At 41.2% G+C, this 21,577-nt stretch overlaps 1 long non-coding RNA gene across 1 annotated transcript; it reads left to right on the top strand.

Annotated features, from left to right (window-relative positions):
- The first annotated feature begins 4,247 nt into the window (after positions 1 to 4,247).
- On the top strand, positions 4,248 to 19,902 carry LOC118494794. Its single transcript, XR_004896984.1, has 3 exons — positions 4,248 to 4,259; positions 4,929 to 4,931; positions 19,797 to 19,902. It is a non-coding gene; the product is annotated as an uncharacterized LOC118494794 (long non-coding RNA).
- The last annotated feature ends 1,675 nt before the right edge of the window (positions 19,903 to 21,577 follow it).

Here is a 21,577-nt window from a genome sequence, read left to right on the forward strand (position 1 = left end):
TGGTCTCAGTCAAGTGTGCAGTGATGTCAGGCACTCTGCCTGGCCTTCTTCAGTTTCACTCAATTCAGTCTTCTTTCTCACTGCTTCATTCATAATGGATAGCTTTTTGGGTTACTATCACCAAGAGTCTATCAATGGCTGAAAATCCAGTGATGGATCTCAAAGACAGCTGTAGTCACTTACAGACATCAAATCAGATTGCTGTCGTGCTAATTATGAGGACAGATTAAGTTTAAAACTCCAACTTTTTGTTTGGTAAACAAGAAGCAACGGTGATTCCTGTTGTTGGCCTTATGTTCATGAATAAGAGATGACAAATGAGGAAACTTTTTAACCATGGTTTACATGTATGATTGTAACACTGAATGCAACTAAGAAAAGGAAATAGAAGAGAATATATGGCAAATTGTAAAATGATAGTCCATCTCAGTTACAAGAATTACAGGCCCCAGACATCAGGTGCAGTCTTGCCCAATAAGAGGCTTGAATGTAACAGTCTCTTAAAAATGCTCATTGTGGCGTGTACCCACAACACCTCGGGAGGGCCATCAGCTGCCAGACGCTAAAACTTTTAAAAAAATGATGACCATGCAGAACAATGGCTGTCATGGGAGACCATCAAAAAACAACACGTATACAAAAAGCAAGTAAACAGGCACAATACGTACACAACGACCATGTGTAAACAAAGAGCGGTAGCTGTTTGTCCCACATCTGAGCTGTGAGCGGCAACGCTGAGGACCTGTGCACAGCTGTTCTCCCCATGCTGTCAGTGGGCTTCACCAGGCTGAGCCTGTCCCAAAGGCCTGTACTGGGAGGCCTGCACACAGTCTGACATCTGGACTACACAGGAGGGAGGGACCATTCCCATTCTAATCTTACTGCCTCTCTGTCTATCTCACTCCATCTATCTCTGTCTCTGTTTGTAACTCCCACCCTCTCTCCTCTCTTCTCTCTAGCCTGCCCATGGAAGGGTTCACAGGTCGCTGCCACTAGGGAAAGGATGATGAACAGCTCTACAACTGAGCCAGCTGACTCTTTAGCAGCAGGACAGTCCCCTTGTTGCCTTCATCCCCTCCTCTTCCTCACTTTATACCTTTTTTTCCCGTTCCCTACGATCTCCTCAGTTCACCTCTCCCTCATTTCAGTCTGGCATGGGTATTGAGTCTAGGAGCTGAGGGACACTCCACATGTGCAGCCTCAGAGGAGAGTCCCAATGAACGGTGACACATCACAACAACCTTCAGGTCATTAATCAGTGCTGCTTGTACACTAAATATAGTGTTTTGTGTTTGTCTTTTCTAGGATGTAACACAGTAAATATAAGTAGCACTTCTCTCATATAATATTAAAACAAGAGCACCTTCCATAGAGCTACATCACAGCATGGATGCTCTTTGTGGAGGCAAAGAGGTGATTAATGATATTCAGATCTTTGTCCTTTATTGACCTCTTTGTAAAGATGCACAGTCCTCCGCCTACATCTTGGCTTCACCTAATGAGCTCAGCATCACTGGCTACACTGACTTTGTTTTCACTCTTATAAGAGGCACAACTTATGTTTAAGCCTCTGAAATGCTTTAAAGAGCTGCCATAACCTTCTGCTATTCTTCTAGGTCTTTGTTCTTGTCTCTTGCTTGATAAGGCATGCCAGCCGCCAAGGTCATGGAGACAGGAGAGAGGAGAAGGAGGGGGGTTGGGGGTATTTCTCTGGTGTAAATGAATAGTTATATCTCTCTCTAGATGAAGAGGAAGAACCTCATCAAAATGTTGTCTCTTTCCTTCACAAAACGAGACCACATTCAAGTCAGATGAATGAGAATTGTCACGCGCAAAATCATAATTACAAGCCTACATATTCCCTCCAGCACTGGGAAACGACTTTATCAGGCACCCATTGGTCTGTTCTTGTGTGTTAGCTAGGGGAGGATTCTCTAAGCCCTTCTCTTGTCTGCAATCTGCGATTGTTGTATTCCAAGGGGGGTATCAGGGCTGAAAGGACCGAATTTAACAAACCTAATTATCATGCCTTAATTAGTATCAGGGGTAAACCTCGCTGGGACACCTGCAGACTTAATTTATATCCTGACAAGCCAGGAACAAGTGTTAATGTGCCGTATTTATGATAATGCCCCAAAGTGTGCAGGAGGAGCAGGAGGAAGCTCACCTCAACTCTTCCAGAACAATGTGAGAGGCAGGTAATTACAGGGGAAGGGTCTGAAGTGCACAGGGATCAGCCCAATCCCAATGTTGATACACAGCAATAAAATAACTGCACATGCTGCCTATGGCATAGAGATGACTTAATAACTGGGCCCCAAGTTGTTTGCATCTTGGAGGGTTAACAAGGCAAAAAAAAAATAAAACCTCTTAATTGTATAGATTGCTCATGCCCATTGAGGACAAATGAAAAAAAGTTAGAAAAGGATAAAGATAAAAGATTCAAAAAGACAACGAGGCATTACTTCCATGTGTCTGTGTAACGTGTTATGCAATTATAAGGGCCCCACATTATCTAAGACCTCAGCTGAGAAATGCTGGCCTTCACAGAAAATTCTGATACCACAAATAAATGGGACAATTGTTGTCCTATTAGTCAAAAATAGATGTGCCGTTTGTCTGTTGTGCTACCACAAGCATACCTTTGCGATCGAAAAAATAGGTTAGCAGGGCGGGGGAGAAACCTGGAAAATTGTGCATATGTGTATAGTGGCTCTCTGCACTGTTGCAAACCACTACAGACTTCCGCCTGGCCTTGTCAACACTCTCTGCAATGAAAAAAAGCGGAGGACATATTTCCACTGATCGACTATAGAGGTCATGCAGAATTGTGTTGAAATGTGCTTTACATCACATTAAAGTGTCCGAAAAAAGTATCAGAATCATTTTTAAAGAACTTATGACGTAGCATAAGGCTTACTGAAAAAATGTTGAGTAAATGTTAACTTATTATAAAAAAAAAAAAAAAATGAAAAAACAGGCACCGACACACGTTGAAGTCTATTATGTGTGGGATACAGAAGTGCATGAGTAGTAATGCGGTACAATAATTATTCATCTTTACATTTCTAATTCTGAATGTTACCCTTCAATATGTTCAAAATACCCAGGTGTTTTCCCTTTGCCTTCCTCTATGTCACCTTTTTTGGTATGCAAATGAAGATTTCTTATCTTATTGAGTTACTAATCACTTTGTTCTCAGCACGTTTTTAGAACCGTGGGTTGACTAATACTTCACCTTTTAGTGGACCACATAAAAGGATTTTTACATGCCGTGGGCACTGGCCTACTTATCAGATGTTTGTTTTAAAATTCAAACTATAAATCAGTTTATTATGGAAATAAATACACATAGAAATGATGCAGTGCATGTGTGGAAATACTAAAATCACTTCCAATATGATTCATTATGTCCAGTGTGTAATGATGCATAATGGTGCATAATGACTGTTTTTGGCATTTTTCTGAAGAGGCATCTTCTTCCTTTCATGTAATCCTTGTAATTAAACCTCACCCATAATCGTCTACATTTGTTTTTTATGTTCAGAATGGGTTGAGTGGAATTGAACAGATGTGAAATCCATACAGTCCTAACAAAGTCATTCATCTGGCCCTAAACTACCCTAGCTCAAAGTTGGTGCCTCTTTTCATGGGCAGGGAAATAGATGTCCTGGAACTGTGGATGATCCATCATACACTGAAAGCAGAGGTCATCAGAGAGATGATCACAAGTATGTGTGTGGTGTGGTTTGGTTCGGTATGTGTGTGGGATTTGGGTCTGTGTGAAGGGTTGGGAGGTGGTTGCAGAGAGGGGATGTTTGTGAAAAGTAAAATTGTGGAAAGTAAAATACATGTTTTTTTCTAAGCAACCCTAAACCAAGGTTTGGCCTTCAGTCTCAAACGGTTTTGTGGAAAATTATGAAATTTACATTTCGGGAGTACTTATTTGTTAAACCCAGTCTTTTAGTTCCAAGAGCTAAAATCAATTTACTTAAATTGCGGTGCTGAGCACTGTAATTGAAACAACTGTGAATCATGATGGATGTTTTCTCAAAAGATTTATGTGTTTCGTGTTTGACTAACAGACTGCCACTGACTGAGACGCTGAGCTTTTTATTGCAGGTTGGTCTATTGAAAACGTGCCTTCCGTCAGTGACTTCTAAGGATGAATTGCTATCACGTTGTTTGGTATTATTAAGATCAGCTCTGCTAAATTACTTTGTACTTTTTAAAATCATATGCATTCTTATTAGCAGAACGTTAATGTTGAGGGGAAATCAATTTCATAAAATCCTGCTCAGTTTATTGAGTTGCGCTTGCATAAGCTTGAAGGTAAAATAAGTTCCTTAAAATAAGCTCACCTAAGACGAAAGTTGTTGCAGACCGAACCTCTAAAAAAGACTGACTGGATAGATATTGTGACATTTTTTGCTAACTCTACTGTTTGATAAATTCTTCCAATACTGGAAAAAATGAATTGTGTTTGTAACCTTGAGATGATTACTCAATCTCCATCAGTATACATTTTATATATATATATATATATATATATATATATATATATATATATATATATATATATATATATATATATATAGATGTATAGGGGACCAACTATTTGTTCTTTGTTTGTTTTTTTCTATGCTTTAAAAAAAGTACTAAATACTCATATTATGCTAATTTTCAGGTTCATAATTGTATTTAGAGGTTTTACCAGAATAGGTTTATGTGGTTTAATTTTCAGAAAACACCATATATTTGTTGTACTGCACATTGCTGAAGCTCCTCTTTTCACCCTGTGTGTTGAGCTAGCAGCTAGGCGAGCATTATAACGTGTGTTACAAAGTGACACACATTCGTCACGGAAGTAAAGGCTGGACTACAATAGAGCTGTTTGGAGCAGTTTGTGAACAGTGTGTTTCTGGAAGATGGTAAGTCCCTTTGGGTGGACTTTGGGCTTTTTCACTTTGTAAACCTATAATGTGCACAGAAAGATATATAATACAATAAAGGAAAGGGGAAAAGCCAAAAAGCACAATAAGCACTTTAAAAAAAAAGAAATAAGCTTACATATAACTTATTTGTTTCAATTAGCACTGAAGGATATAGCAAGAATGTCCCTATGTTATCACTGAGGCTTTATATCCTTTAATTTGGCACATTTCTCTGTACGTCTGATGAAAGTTTGAGGTTGCACTTACTGTAATCAGTGAAGCCACACCTCTGTTCACGGCCACACAGGTCTGGAGAAATTTCCGTCAGTAATACGTAGCAGAACGAGACTTTCTTGAGCAGAAGTTTGGTTGCAAGCTTGATTCTTTGAATCTTGCACACACTCGTCGGACCGTCATCTATGGTTTGCCTTTCTTTCGAGGAAGGTGTACTAAACAGTATGTGGTCTATTGAGGCTTTTTTTTTTTTACCTCTAATTATCAAAAGTCTTTTTTTTTTTAATTTCCTTTCTTGTTGAATTGACTAGCTTGTTACCTCTACAGCAGTAAGCTGCAAGTGTCAATACTGAAAGTTTACTGGATTGACTGAAGACAACAGCCGACCTCATAGCCTTTCCTTTTTAGCTGCTGGGTTTGAGGTTGTTTAGAGCCGAAGGTGTTGCTACATGAGATTACACTTCCTGTAAACTTCCGTGCACAGCCTGTGTGGAGCAACAGTATTCATGCCAGTACCTGGTATTGACAGGTAGCCGTGAGGCCAAGCCCCGGGAGCTCTTTGGGCAGATTGTGAACAACAGAAAAGCTGGATTGAGTAATCAGGCTGTTGGCAGGCAGACAGACAGAAGCCTTCCAGTCCAGCTGAACTGCTTTAAAAGCCCTATCTGTTGTTGTTCCCCCCTGTGCTGGCAGCTTATCACCCAGACAGATTTCAGGGGCCTTGAACCGTACAGAGAGTCCATCCACGTGTGAGAAAGCCCAGGCTCTCGCTCAGACAACATGACCCCCTGGCTCGGAGAGATGGAGATAACTCTTCAGCCCACGTCACTGCAAGAAAAACAAAACCTCACCATCTCCCCGGCTTCTGTTAGTGTCATCCACATGTCTGGGAGACGCAGGGAAGATTGTCTCTCCAAACAGAAGTGAGGGAGTTTACGGTGTCTGCCTGGGGCTGTTAGAGATGATCCCTCAGGGAACAGAGCCAAGATCATGATCACTCCTCCACATGACTGGTTCCATGTCAATAGTATACACAAACGGGTGCGCACACACAGAATTTCTCTCTCTGTCTTGCTCCTTCTCTCACACGCAGACACGCACACACACACACAATACATGTGCTCTCAACACCTGCCCTCTAAAGGTGCTCTCAGTTAATCTCAACATTAATTATTGACTCTGAGTTTAATTTGAAAGTCAGACGCACTGTAAGCCAAGGGACACTGCTTTAAATAATGTATACGGCCCATTCAGAGGTAATCATATTATCATTGATTAATATACATTGGTGCCATGGAGCATACCTGATATGTGTGGAAGCCAGGCACTGGGTATGATAAAACTTGGCGCTGAGAGCTGGTGTCAGGCCGGAAGAATCTCTGGGGCCCCGTCCTCCTTGTCTGATGTTTCAATCACAGCTTAGGAGCTGTGATGCATGGAGGCATACACTATCAACTGACTGGATAACATGAGGAGCCCCAGAGAATCACCACCGGCAGAGAAAAGGGTAGAGAGAAAAAGGAAATGCAATTGGGCAGACAGAGAGGGAGATAAAAATCAAAGCAAGAGAGGTGGAAATGTGGGGAAAGTGTAAGAATGAATCAAATACATATTTTTATTAGAGATAAAAATATATCTTTTGTGAATAGAATGGCTCGTAAAAAAATATCCTGCCCATTTGGGAAAGAATGAGTGATTCGGAGCAGCAATACAATGTGCTAGCTACTGTACACACAAGGACGAGCTGCATCAATTATCCCAAGCTGACACACTGAGGCTGAAGGATCGGGGTGGTAATGAATTCTCTCTCACTCTCACATTCATGTTGACACCCAAATGCAGATGCCATGTCACCCTAAGTTTAGTCTAAACAAACACAGATCTGCCCAGAGAGGATCGAGGAGCCGCGGCTGCTCCGTGCAATGAAAAATTCATACACCGTTGTTACCTAGACGCCATTCAGAGAGCACAGAGTTCAAAAACATGAACCAATTACAGTCTAAAACTCAACTGTCTGGACACAACACATGCGTGTTGACAGAAGTACACTTAGACACACTCAAACCAATAAAAAGTCATGCTACACTCTCTTTCTCTAACACACAAACACACACACTTTCTCTCTCTCTCTCTCTCTCTCTCTCTCTCTCTCTCTCTCTCTCTCTCTCTCTCGGATAGGTAAACAAATCCTGTCCAAGACTCTCCTTCAGGAGATTGTGAAAGGGTTTGACAAGCTTGAGTGAATATGTTGTTTTTGTTAATACATAAAGATTAGGAAAACAGTCTCTAGGCTCCTCTCTCTATTTCTTTCTCTCCATCTCTCTCCCTCTTCCCCCACTTCTTTCATCCTCCCCCACCTTCTCTCAGAGTCTGGCAGGAGAGGTGGTCTTGTCAGACAGCTTCTCTCCCACATACCACAAGCTCTGAGAGGTGTGGAGCTAACAGGCTGAATGCTGGGAGGCTTCTGTCTCTTTCTTAAAACCTTTTGGCTGCTGGAAAATACTCTCTGACAGCAGGCCTATGTGTTCTGCTGTATGTCTGACAGGAGAGGAAGAACAGACTGAACCAGATACAAAATAGCACCACTGGTAGATGCTTAGCCAATCTAAGAAAACCTCATGGGTTGAGTAAGAAACAATATTCTACAACTGAAGAGGGACAGTCAGTTATATGTGGTTTATTCAAGACTGTTTACTGGGCTTTTTCCGCTTCCCAACCACAGTGATATGATACTGAGTAAGAAATGGGGAAATGGTGACCTTACCGAAGGGGGTGGTTGAAAGAACGCTCTCTTATCTCAATCTTGAGGTATTGCTTGAGTACGGGTACGTGTAAGAAGGATCATGTAAATGTAGAGCATCGAAGAGGCGGCCCTATTTCTCTGCATCAGATATCAGGGCTCCAGACTGCGACCTGCAAATTTGATGACTTTTTTATTTCATGTTGAAAAAGGAGGAGAGAGCAAGTCTGCCAGAGTTGGCCAATGTGTGTGAGAGGGGGAGGGTCGGTGAGTGATTAGTCAACTGCAAAACACGATCTATACTTGTGTGTCTTGCTTTGGTGGCGTCACACTCATCGTCCAGTCCATAATACATTTACGAGTGGTGATCCGCAGCCGAATGATCATCCGTTTTGTTTGCTAAAGACTGTACATTGGCGAGGAAAATGCTGCATATTAACAACTGATAAGGAGTTAGCTTTAGCTTAATGTTAGCCCTCCTCTCACTTTGTTTACAGTCTCAACCCGGCTTGCATGCACTTTCGGTCGGCAGAGCTGTGTTGAAAGACCTGTTGTATTAGGTCTTGTCACAAAATGGACCACATTTTTACTCAGGGTTGTCTCGGTCTCGGACAAAAAGGACTGGATTTTATTTCAACACCACAACTGTGGGATATCACTTAATTGCCCGTGCATTCAAGGATTTATTTGCATTTTTACATCAATGCTAATGTCAGCTCAGAACATTTGCTACACGCTGCGGTACCGCTCACTTACTTGGGTGAGAGAGGTAGAAATGTAACAGCAGAGAGCCGAGACTGCTTCTATGAAAAAAAAAAAAAATATTGGCTGCTAAATATATAAATATTTACCTTGTGTCGTGAGCTCATCTGTCTCTGGCTCCCTCATTACTCAATATTTCCCACACTGGGTTAGATACTTAGTTAGATACTCCCCTTTCCATGGAAGTTTAATCATCTTAGATATGATTGCTATTTCAGTGTTAACAAAAAAAATGTATGAGGCAGAGGCAATAATACGGTGCATTGACAGTAATAATGCTTTGTTTACATTTCTGAATGTACATTTGTTAAGCACCATTAAATTTAAATGTGACTGTGAACTAAAATAAGACTATATAAGACTATATATATATATATATAAATAAGAAAATAAGGCTGATTGTAGTTTCTGTATTTATTACCAAAGCATTTATCAGTAATACAGTTAAAATGGGGAAAATGTGAAAAATTGTGTTGCAGGTCAATTTAAGGTGTGCGCATGTTAGTCTGAAAAACTTCCAACAATCTTATACGTGTTTCATTCAGAGTCTCATGGACAGGGCATTACCAATTCAATCAGTAGGGAAAATTACTCATGGTTGGTAAAACAACGATGTCCACCTGCAAGTGAAATGAGAATTCACAAAGAGCATCAGCAGGAAACTATCCCTGTAAGTCTTCCAACCATCTCCTCAAATTTTCATCTCTCAACAGGCCTATAAGCCACTCCAGTCAGCCCCTAAAGTAAAGCTTTTTATCATCCAAATAGAGGAGGAGAGAAAGGCCAAATCACATCAGAGGCAACACCAGCTGCACATAAAGAAGTTCTTCATTGAACAATGGAGCTGCCATGAGCACCACCTCTGTCTCCCAGCTGAGCCACGCAGCCGGAGCTTAACCAATCATTGGGGTCAAAGCAGCCGCATGGATGACCAAAGTGCAGCCGCCATAATCTAATTGTCATTGTATTGCCTTCCAATGTAAAAGGCATCTCTTTTCAGTATCATGGAAGGATTGGAGTGTAGATGAATAGGTCTGAGGCTTGTGTAGGCGACTTTAAACTGATTTAAAGGAGTAGAGTATAGTATTAAGATGCACTTTGGAGTAGTGGTGATATTCAGGCTTTACAATAGGGCTCTATTGGAATGATGCACTGGAGTAATCAAGGCCCAACATCTCCATCTAATCACAATTTGACAGTATTGTTACACAGATTGACACAATGCCCAGAATATGCTTAAAAGTAGAAGAGGTTTGAATCAAAAATGTACCTATCAGAAAAAAAGTGAAAGTAATCCTTGTTATGGCAAGGCAACTTGTGTTTACATAAAACATGCTGAAAACATTAGAAAATGTATTTTTAAAAAGGACAACACGTACAACGTGTACAAAAGCAAAACAGAGAAAGACAGAAAAAGACAAGGGAAGAAAGACAGAGAGGGTGAGAGACAAAGAAAACAAAAAAGTATATGAATTAATCTCAGGTTATGATTTAAGGTAATTTGGGGAAAGAGATGCCTGTCTCTCTCCATCTCTGTTCTTTCTACCTTTCTACCTATCCTTGGGCTGTTTTACAGCTGAGGTTCTCTTTGTCCGTTTCTAAATGCGGGGGGGGGGGGGATAACATTGATAGGTCAAATTGAATAGCTCAACTTAAGCCAAAGTACTTAACAAAGCTAAAGTACATTCTCACATGTTGTTGAATACTTTTTGAAATTAATATTAATAATACATATAATAATAATAATTAATGATGAGACCCTCAAATGTTTGTTTTTTTGTCTGCTCTATCCATGCAATAATTCCATCTTTTACTGACTGGTTTTCTTCCCAACTGTTTTTATTTATGCAGATATTGTTTTATTTACAAGTCAGTAAAGAGTAGTTACATATTGGTCAAAGCAACAGTGTCAGTCTACTCTAATATCTGTCAGAAATATGCACAGATATTTATAACACCCCGCGGTGATGCCAGCATACATCTACACTCAGCCACAGCCTCTTCCTTCATTAGCCGATGGCACCTTTAGCTTATGGCCAGAGCTGTAGCGGTGTCTATAGTGTAATGAAATTTACGAAGAAGAGCCACTTGGTATGCCAACGATGCGGCAGCAGGTCCCCATGCTCAGTGAAAACCACACGCTTGCTTTTATAGATTGCATAATGGCTTGCATGAAAATGGTTTCACACTAACATAAATCAAATGTCAAAATACAACCGGAGCAAGACAATTCCCGTGGTGCACACATGGACACACACACACACACACACACACACACACACACACACACACTCACTCACACAATGGAGCACACACATACACAAACGGCATATACACATGATCAGAAGAGTTAGCCATCCTGAAGAGCTCACAGTCCTGCTTATGCAGATGCATGTAGTGCTTAATAGCATACATACTAATTTATTAAGAAATGTTAAATATTCATCAATATTAAATTAATCATTTATAGAAGATCTTTAAATTAAAGGGTGTCCTTGAAGTTTTAGATGTGAGAAGTGTCTTTAGCAAAGAGGCAATCCCCTGTGGACATTTTAAATCTCTGATGTGCAACACTTGGACTGCTGTTGTATAATGACTATCCACCTTTGATATTGTCTTTCACACAGAAAAAAAACACACACATATCCCTATAAAGTCATTAATTGCTAGTCCCCATGTCTAGCAAATGGAAAACACTAACACTGCTAGAAAGCTGTGGGGCAGAAAATGCTTGGCTGGGGAACTAGACTCTTACATTGATGCAAAATGTTGCGGTAGTGTCCATGGAACAAGAACTGTGATGGTCACTATGAATTAAACTGTAAGCTAGAGCTGTAACATCTTAATCGTCTCAGTCAATTAGTCGATAAGACAGAAAAACATTCACCAAATAATTTGATAATGGATTCATAATTGTAGTCATTTTTCAAGCAAAATAAGTGAACAACTATATATTCTCTGGTTCCAGCTCTATTTGTCATATATCATAAAAACTGAAAACATCACACACCACTTCAAACACTCAGTAATACATTATGTGCTTTACTTTGGGAGACAATGACAAGATTAATTTGTGCTATCTTGATCAATACCACTATCAGGGCTTATTTAATCAGACACAGCTTGCAAGAATTAAGTCATCAACTACTGTATATACGTCTGTGGCCAAGAGGGCAGAAAAGGGGAAGGACGCAGCTCCTTGCCAGGTCACACCGGCTGGTGAGACTGCATGGGACACGCTGTAACACAGCAGCTCAGTGCCAACCACACCTGTGCCCACATAGGCACCACACTCTCCAGTGCATGCCGAGGTCACCTGGGCACTCTGCCAGCGACACCTGTCCCTCTCCTCACTCTCTTACCCTCATATAGGTCCTTCCACACATGGGGGCAACATACTGGACAGGATACATGCATGAGCGTCCGGTCTGCGAAGGGCAGTCGATGTAAAGACCGTTCTTCACTCAAAGTCAGTGTGAGAGGAAAAGGATGTTCACACTTTCTAATTATTCTGCACATACAGTAGTAGTGTTCCTTCTCAACCTTTCCATACCATTCCCCTTATCAGTTCAGCTAATGCCCTCAGGCAGGAGAGCAAAGAGTCAGGTCGCCCCATCAGCATGGGTAAAAGCATGGTTCGGCACAGGGTTAGGCAAAAAGGCAGCTTAAATAAGATTATACTGCCATGATAGCAATAATCAGGAGCTAATTCATTGTGTGGCCCTCTCTCATCGCTCCCTAAGCCTCCTTATTAGGAGGCTTACATCTGCATTTGCAGCAGATGAGGGTGCTTCTTCTCTTTTAAATTTCAACAGTGCATACTAGATGGAGACAGCACACTAATATTAGATTTGGCCCTCACTTCTCCACTAGTTGCAATAGTTGTGGATGATATAGAGTCAGATATATGCTTAATCCTGCCCCCAAAAGATTGAAAGGATTTTTTGTATGAAAGGCAAAGAAATCTGAGTGTTTCATCTAGATCTGATTATTTTATTGATAACAGCTAGTGGGTGGCTGGTCCTCAGATAAAAGGCTTAGCCCTAATTCATTTCCTTTGAACAAATCCTTCCTCTCAGCACAGGTCATATTTATTTTAAGTTTTTTTTTTTTTTTAAATGTATCTATGGCAGCAAATGAAAAGAAATGCTTAATGTATGATGAAGACTAATGGATGGAGGTGCATTTTTACAAATCACAAAACTCCATATGTGTCTAACTCTAATTAGTTCTTTTATCATTTCAATGACAAATTTTGAATTGTATGCTGGTGAATTTCATTATAGCCATAGATGGATATATCGTACCAGCAGGAAAACCCTCATCTATGTAGCCCAGGCTTCACCATAAATCAGGCTAAATTCCCTAGAAAGAAGAATGCAGGAGGACACTGCACCCAGCACTAAAATAGTATCACCCAGGGCTGCTTCTGATTGAATGTTTTATCACACACAATCCTGAGTGGCGGAAAAAAAGAAACTAATTCATTCATCCTGCTCAAGTAAAGAACTGTAACAACCATGTAATTCCTCTGAGATTTTGCTGTTTCAGAGTACTTTGATTTGTCATGTTATTCATGTCTTTTCATCCTTCTTTCTTCCTGCACTCAGCTCCACAGTGCGGTGGGTATCGTGTGCTGTAATTCTGCTTTTTATAACCCCCTCACTCATTCACCTATTGAGTATCTGCCACTGTAGTACCAGGGCCACATGAGTTCATCACTCCGCCTCAGTAAAAGGATACAATAAGTATGTGTCCAGGGCAGCTTAGGAAGGGCATGGATATCCATCAGCAGTACATATGATGGATCATAGTGGTGTCTAGGATGAATAGACATGCAACAAAAAATACAGGGAGGCCAAAACGGGCAGGAATATACATTACATCCATTTAATCATCCACGCGTGTTAGGAAGGCAGGCGGGCCTTGCTTTCTCTATTCCTGCCGCCTTCAAAAGCTTTGCGTAGATTGATTATGTACGGAGAAGCAGCGAGCATAGCTGCAAAACACCTGCCAAGAAGAGGAGCCAGTAAGCGTTTTCACTGATACACAAAAAGCATGCAAGTAGACAGTGAAAAAGGAAAGAATAGATGACTGCTTAGCTACCCAAATAAATAGCTCTGAGTATAAAGAGTACTGATGGAAATCTAGCTCCTCAGCACAGCGACACAAAATGCACCACTCCAAGTCCAAATTTGTTTTCTTGTATCTGATTGCCACTTGTGGAATGTTAAGAGGAAACCTTGACACAGTGACAGTTTGTTAATCCTTCAGAGGTGAAAGTTCATCAGAGAATTGAGGTGAAATGTCAGGAAATATCACAGTTTTCACAGCTGTGAGTTGGAAGATCCTGAATTACTATCCTGTAAAAGGAAGCAGGCCATTAGGAGGGAATACTAAAACATAGTAAACTGATAAGGTCTTCACTGGCTTTAAAATCGCATAATCATTTACAAGCACGTCTCTGTCTCGATGCCCTAGGCCTTATTTAACCTCGGAGTTAAAATGCTCACCATCTTTTACACCCACATGAAACTGGGCCATTAAGGTCATCCTGGATAAATGTATTCATGAAGTGTGATCTGCATGAATGGAAAAAAAGAGCTGTGAGACAGCGCTGCTGCTGCCGTCTCCGCAGTGATGATGTGATTGATGATGATTAGAGATCTTGTCTTAAATCGATTTTACAGGACATGTCATCTGCATTTCATTTACTAAACGAGAGCTGCTCTCAGTACTAAAATGTAAACATGTCTCTTGTCCTTAATTTAAAGAGAGCTGTACAACATGTCAAGCCTTTAGAAGTACAGAACGTGTTGTTACCCTACAGAAAGCCCTCCTGTTCCAACTTAACTGCTCCTTGTCTTATGTTGGTATTTTGAAGGACTCAGTAACTAATGATGAAGAAAGACGGCAGAATGAGAGAAAAACAAGGAGGAGCACACAGGGGGCAAATTTGTAACACTTGAAAAGACACTCTCGATAAAGGGGAGCGCAACTCATAGATACAGATAAGAGACATACAAATCAAAAACCTATTCCATCATTATTTTATTGTTTTACTTGAATCTCTTCACTTAAAATCTCGGCAAATGCAGTGTGTACTTGACCTGTTAACCCTTATATTGTTTTAGGGTCAATTTTGACCCGTTTTCGAGTTCAGATGTGTAAAAACTACCATTTACTTTTTTTTTATTGGAACAAGGCTTCATGATATCCTCAGACATGGCTATTCTAACACAACAAAAGTTGGTTTGAAAATTTTAGTAAATTCTTAATGTCTCTAAAAAAAGTAACATATGTGGTGTTAGGGGTCAAATATGACCCAGCAGAGAATATTGACGGTTGTGGGCTGCTTTGTAGATGAAATTTAGCCCTGCATCTGCGTGCCCTGGAGGGAAAGTGATGATGATATCAAGGGGAATGGCTATACTTACAAATCCTGGGTGTTATGACACTGTTTTTGCTTTTAGATCAACAAATAATAACCCAAAGTGATTATCTTGATACTGTCATGGATAAGACCTTTTTTTTATTGATGACCATTAAATGCCGTTTAATGCTGCTGCAATGTTATTTTTTTTTATTTAAAGAACTCTTTTTGATCATCTGGGTCATTTAGACCCTCATCTTCATTAGATGTGTATTCTTGTTCAAAGACTTACCTTTTTAACCTAAATCTATACGGGTCAATTTTGACCCGTAACACCACAGATATCACTACGGTTTATAATATTAAGTTGAAAAAGCAAATCATTTTGGAGGTGTGTTCTAATATTAGTATATTATAGTCAGATAACATAATTACCCATTGTCTTTATTATTGGAAATATAATGAGTGAATTTAAACATTTTTTAAGTTAAAAATGGGTGGTATATTTTAAGATCAAAGACCAATGGGGCCAAAAAAATAACATTTAAAAGAGTATTTAAATGTAAATGAAAAACAATATTGGATGATAATCATTGTTTTATCAGTATTTTGGGCTGAGTTAAATCATGGGTCAAATTTGACCCGCTAACACAAAAAATGCATGCAGCTTTCTAACACATTACAAGGCTTAAAAGATAAGCGTAATGGGTGGATTTATCATTGCAGCTCCGAGCCTGAATGTGCTCACAGGTCCTGCGTTACAAAATCTATAATAAATATGTGAAGTACATTTTTCTTATCTTCTTTTGAAAACAAACTATACCAGGCTTCCTTTCTAACTTCCTCAGTTAAGTGTTGATTGAGTGGAATGGCAGTGGACTGTCTCTCACAGCCGGACAAGAGAGCCCCCCTCAACTCTGCCTCATCTGGGAAGCCCTGGGGTTGGGCTGAGGGAAGAAAGAAGGCTGAAGGCAGGGCGGGATGAAAAACGAGGGTGTCACAGCATTGTTGCAAGGTTAGCACACCCGCTAATGGAGCTGTGCTGGGGCAGGGTGCCCTGAGAATCGACCCCACCAAGGGGGGCATGTACAAGCCCAAGATAAACTACTGTAGGGGGCATGGCACTGCCCCAGGCCCCTCTACTGCCCGCTAAGCACTCACACTCACACACACACACACACACACACACACACACACACACACACACACAAACCACCACCATTGGCTAGAGACACCCTCTCAACATTTATAGCTGACCATCAGATGCAATACTGAGAGCTCCCCACTGCTCCTCATAAAGCATTGTGTTTGACACAGCACTATTCAATGTTTATAAAAAGCTGAGTAACACTGTAACTTTATTCTGATAGGCCAGGCTGAGCATGTAGCACTGTCACATTGTTTCAATCAACTTAACTACTCTCCATTCAAAAATGAGGACATCTCTTGGCAGACTACTTTGACAGTGGAGACATTGATATTATTTTGATTCCATTCAGCGATAACTGCTATCCAACCCAAACCAATCTCTTCCCACAAAAAGTAAACGTCATACGTAAAAAGGGAAAAGAAAATTGAATGAGCAGATCCTGAGCCTGAGTGTAAAGGGACCACTCTGTGGTTCATGTTTCAGAATAATCTGCCAAGATGTGCTGCGCTTCAGACTATTCATGTAGGCTACATGGAAACATGCTTGTCGTCTGTCTTTTCGGCAACATAGATGATTTTAACATAGGCAGGTAAATCCTGATCATCCCAACAGCTCAGATGGCACTGCAGACAGCCAAGAGAAAAATGAGATAAAGTAAAAAATGAGACATATGGCTGACGTGCTCCTGCTGTGCGGGGTTGCACCGCTGAGCGGTCAAGGGTGGGGAGTTTCAGACAGAGGGGACATGAAGAATGACATGCCCTGGAAGATCTCTTGCTCACATGGGACTCAGAGTTGACAAAGAAGGCTCTGTTTGGCAGAGTGGCAGCCATATTAATGACCAGTTTATCACTGTTTGTCAGGGGAGGGAAAAAGGAAAAGCTGGGAAGAAGGAAAACGTTTCCCAGCAGGCCTTTAAGGAGACTGACTTCCTGCCAGGAGAGGAGAGGAATGCTGACATCTTCCTGTTGGCTGCTCACAGGCGCTCTTGATTGGTCAAGAGGGGATACAGATGGGTCAGTAAGCCATGCTTTGATTGGACAGGAGGAATGTGGAGAGGTCAGTGTGGAGTCCAGTCAGTCAGGTCGAGGGTGAAGGTTTTAAATGAGAGAAAAATAGGAAGAAGGGGGGCTAAGAAGAGAAAACCTAAATGTTTTAAACGGGAAAAGCTGTGTTTGTGTGTGCTGAAAAAATACCAAATGACTCCTCTTCTCTTTTGGTTTGCACAATTTAAAAAAATACACCCACTCAGAGTAAAGTTTTGTCCAGCTGTATCTCACAATGAATTACCAGCCTTTTAAACAATCTCCACTTTTTTGGTCACTACACAGATTGAAGAGAGTGGGAAAAAAATCTATGAAGTTATTTGGGGGTTCCCTCTTGAGTTGTGACATCACTGCTGTTAATGAAAGCAATTTTGTGCGCTTTTAAACCGTATCAGATATCTCAAAAAGACAGTGGGTGTCTATGTCTGCCTGTGTGCGATCTTTCTGTCTCTGTGTTTGACAGTGTGAGATGGGAGGTGAAACGGGCTAGTTATAAGCAGGATTGAGCCCGCCTAGAATCCAGCAGAGAAAAGCCTGTCCAACAAGCTTCACCAAAGCCTCTGTCGCTGATCTAACAAAGCCCCTCTTATTCAGGGCAGCAGACAGAGGCCCACAGGGAGAAAACCTCAAAGACTTTAACAACACCTCAAACCCCAGCCTCCATGACGGCTTGTTTCTTTCATTATTGAGCTCAAACGGGGGCTCTGTGGGTGCCAGTGTGGGCATGCCCGTATTAAAGAGAAAATAAGCCTCTGCCCACACATTATCGCTCACATGGCACCGACACCCACAGGCATTATTGCGTGGAATTTTCCAGTACCAGCATCTCATCACCCAGCGTAATATGTTTCCATGTGTGGTGGCAATTAAAGTGCCCAAACACAGAAGTGGTAAGAGAAGCCACACTGGCTCCTGTGTGCAGAGGCCACCGTGTCTCTCCACTACCGTGAAAACAACAGCGCAAGGCAGATACCTTTTGAAGAGCTACACTACATAACACACTCAGAAACACACTGATGGATGCGACAGATAGATACCACTATTGGTAACATAAGATAGATACAGTAATACTCATACTGTGTCTGTGATCACAAAACATTTCACACCAGGAATCTGATATGTTATGCCGGAAAGTATTTCCAGAATTTTTTTAAATAACTCAGTCAGTGTTTACCTCTGATTCCACATGTGCCTCTCTGCTTCAACTGGCTTACCTAACCATTCTATTGTAGCTGTAGTTCTGGACCATCAGTGCTCATGAAAAAGCTCCTGTAAGGAAACCAGTGTTTTTCCATTCAGCCTCTATATTTGATTTTCTTCTCTCTGCTTTCCCTGAGTTGCTTTATGCTTATTGCGACAGTTTTAAAGCAGTTTCATTATCCCTCTAAGAGAGTTCATGGAACATAATCCATGTATATCCATATAAACATACCTGTATCTATCTATGCCTGATGGCAACTCGTTGACCTTGATACAAATATAAACAAACACACACACACACACACACACACACACACACACACACACACACACACACACACACACACACACACACAGCACATGAAGAAAAGTTTTGCAGCAACTTCAACCAACATTGCATAAGAAAAACACCCACGGAACCGCAACAGGACAGATTTAACTTCCGCTTTCTTCACAGCGTCGCTATTCCGATAATCTTTCCACCCACCTGATACCTCATGAGCAATGAGCCTTACCAATACTGAAAATGGACAGCAATCTATCATCAGCAAACAGATCAAGCTGACAGCTTTGCACTCCTACTGCTTTGAAAGTGCACAGGTTCAGTCACTCTGCACTATACCCATCAAACTCTGACCCCTTCATTCACTGATGACATTGAGGTGTTTAATCAGAGTGAGAGACATTAAATAAACTGAGGTTACATGGGCCCGTATAATATAATAATTGTGCAGAGGCCCGAGGAGAGTCTCATCATGAAGTTTACAAAGGGCCAGAGTGGGTAAAGTACAACAAGCTGAAACTGGCAAAATGATGTCTGGTGTGTTATGGTTTTGAGGGGCAGTGTGGTTAATAGTCCAGGGAAGACAGGCCTAGCACTAGCATGTTATAATAATACACTTGGCAGCGAGAATGGTGTCAACCCCTAATTCCCCCAGGGAGAGAAGGACACAGCCTAATCTGTATTCAGTCCTGACATTGTCCACATCTGATATGGAACATTAGCCCCTAACTCTCTCTATAGACTAGTGTCCTTCGGTTTATATTACTTTATGTTAATAGAGAGAGAAAACTCCATGTGCTGTCGTTTGTCATTGTTAGCAGGGGTGCTCCCTGAGCCTGTTTGAAATGCATTTGTTTAGAAGAGAAAAAGGGGGGAGGTAAACCTGACTGCATGGGGAACCTCATCGTTTCTCCATCTTTATTGATCTTTGATCCAACCGAGGGCCTTCTGTGCACCTTTCCCCTCCTTGTCCTGTGTTCTGCACTCTTCATTCCCCATCTACTTTCTATTCCTTTGCTGTACACGGTAAGTTCTGACCTATGCCTAAATGGGGTGTTTGAGCCTGTGAGGGAGACTAAAGGCCTTTTTATAGTTGTGCGTCGAATCAACAGCGTACCCCCGCAGACCCCTCTGCGTCTACCCTATGGCGTAGCCTGACGTGCACCTCTCGAAAAATTTAACTACACGTCGCTTGGCCGTGGCTGGGTAGCGTTGCATTTCCCCTGACTCATTTCCTAGTTCTCCTTCTCCATAAACAACATAAAATCAAAGAGAGGGTTAACTTTTCCTGCTAAAGATTTCCCACTGTGGTCAGAAAGCACAGGGGAGACACTTTGTCTCTCTCACTATGACTCTAGAGTCGGTACTCGCTCCAAAGCTAAACGCTGTCACTCTCTCACTTCTCCCTCGCTCTACAACACACTCCCCCCACACACACACACACACACACACACACACACACACATGCCGACTCGACGCACACACCAGCGCACAAGTATAAACATCAGGCCACTTATGTAGGCTACGGCAAAAGCTCTGCGTGGAGCCTGCGCAGGACTACAAAACGGCTTTAAGCACTGGCATCCATGACCAATGCCCGATTCCCCCTCACTCTGCCTTCAATGGTTAATATGTTGGGGTATTTTAATTTCATTCCTTCTCTCTCGCTTTTTACTTTCGTCTATAAAGCTAAACATTAGGCAGCTGTCCAGCTTTATCATCTAGAATATGAGACTGTGCTGAGAATCCATTAGGCACAAAAGGAATCAATTCGAAATAATGAAGGAATCAATTTGAAAATAAACTTAAATTGTGAATGCGAAATAAAAAGGAGGTCAAACAAGTGAGATCTATAACTCCTGATAGGTTGTAAAGAATCTGTTTTATGAGTCTTTACAAGTTTGCATAGTTAATTATTTACAGTAGAAATGAAAAGCACACCAACATGAATAAATATGTTCTAAGCAGTTGCTTACAAGATATGAGCCACAGTTACATTGCTGTTTAACATAGCATGCATTGTCTTATTTGAATAAAATGAAATGAGGGAATGCCTGGTGAAGCTGGCGGAGGGAATATTGTTTAAATCTGACAATATTCTTCTGTTGGAATTAATTCAGCTAATTGTCTTCAGCCCAATTAGAGTCTATTCCCCTCTGCAGTCTGGTGAAACAGTGCCGAGCTAATTGGATTAAATCTTTATCATTTCCTGGGAAACACAGAGAGAAGGGGGAATATGAAGAAACACTACTGCCTTTTTTAATTAAATTTAACCTAATGACTGTGCTTTTATTAACATCCAACTTTTTCATGGTTCCATGCTGTAAATACGGCTGAAATTTCAGAAGTTGAGACTTTCACACCACTAAATTATTAACTATGAAACCTACAAAGATATGTGTATGGGATCACCAAAAATACCTACAGGTTATGTCTCTTGTGATTTTTTTTCTACCACACTCATCATTGTGAGCCACTAGCAGGGCAGGAGAGAGCCTCATTGTAAACCTGTGAGTGCACAGTACAGTAAAACGCATGTCCCTGTGTACCTTACAAGCCCTGCGCATCCTCTTAAATGCCAATAATAATTAATGGTATTACAGCAGGATACTTCTGAGCCTCTTAAACTCTGCTTTATTAGTGGCCTTTTAGATAGGCCAGGTGGGGCTGGCTGTGTGGAGAAAGTAGGCTTTGCCAATCCTTACTGAGACATAAAAGGGTTGGTGATGAAAAAAACAGTGATTATGGCTGAAAATTAATAGAAATAATTCATCAGTGTGTTTCAGAGCATACAGTATTCACACACCATTCACAGGAGGCCTGGGGACAATCATATTGGGTTCATCATCTACAGT

This window comes from Sander lucioperca, chromosome 3 (assembly GCF_008315115.2).
Source record: "Sander lucioperca isolate FBNREF2018 chromosome 3, SLUC_FBN_1.2, whole genome shotgun sequence".
Classification (NCBI taxonomy): Eukaryota; Metazoa; Chordata; class Actinopteri; order Perciformes; family Percidae; genus Sander; species Sander lucioperca.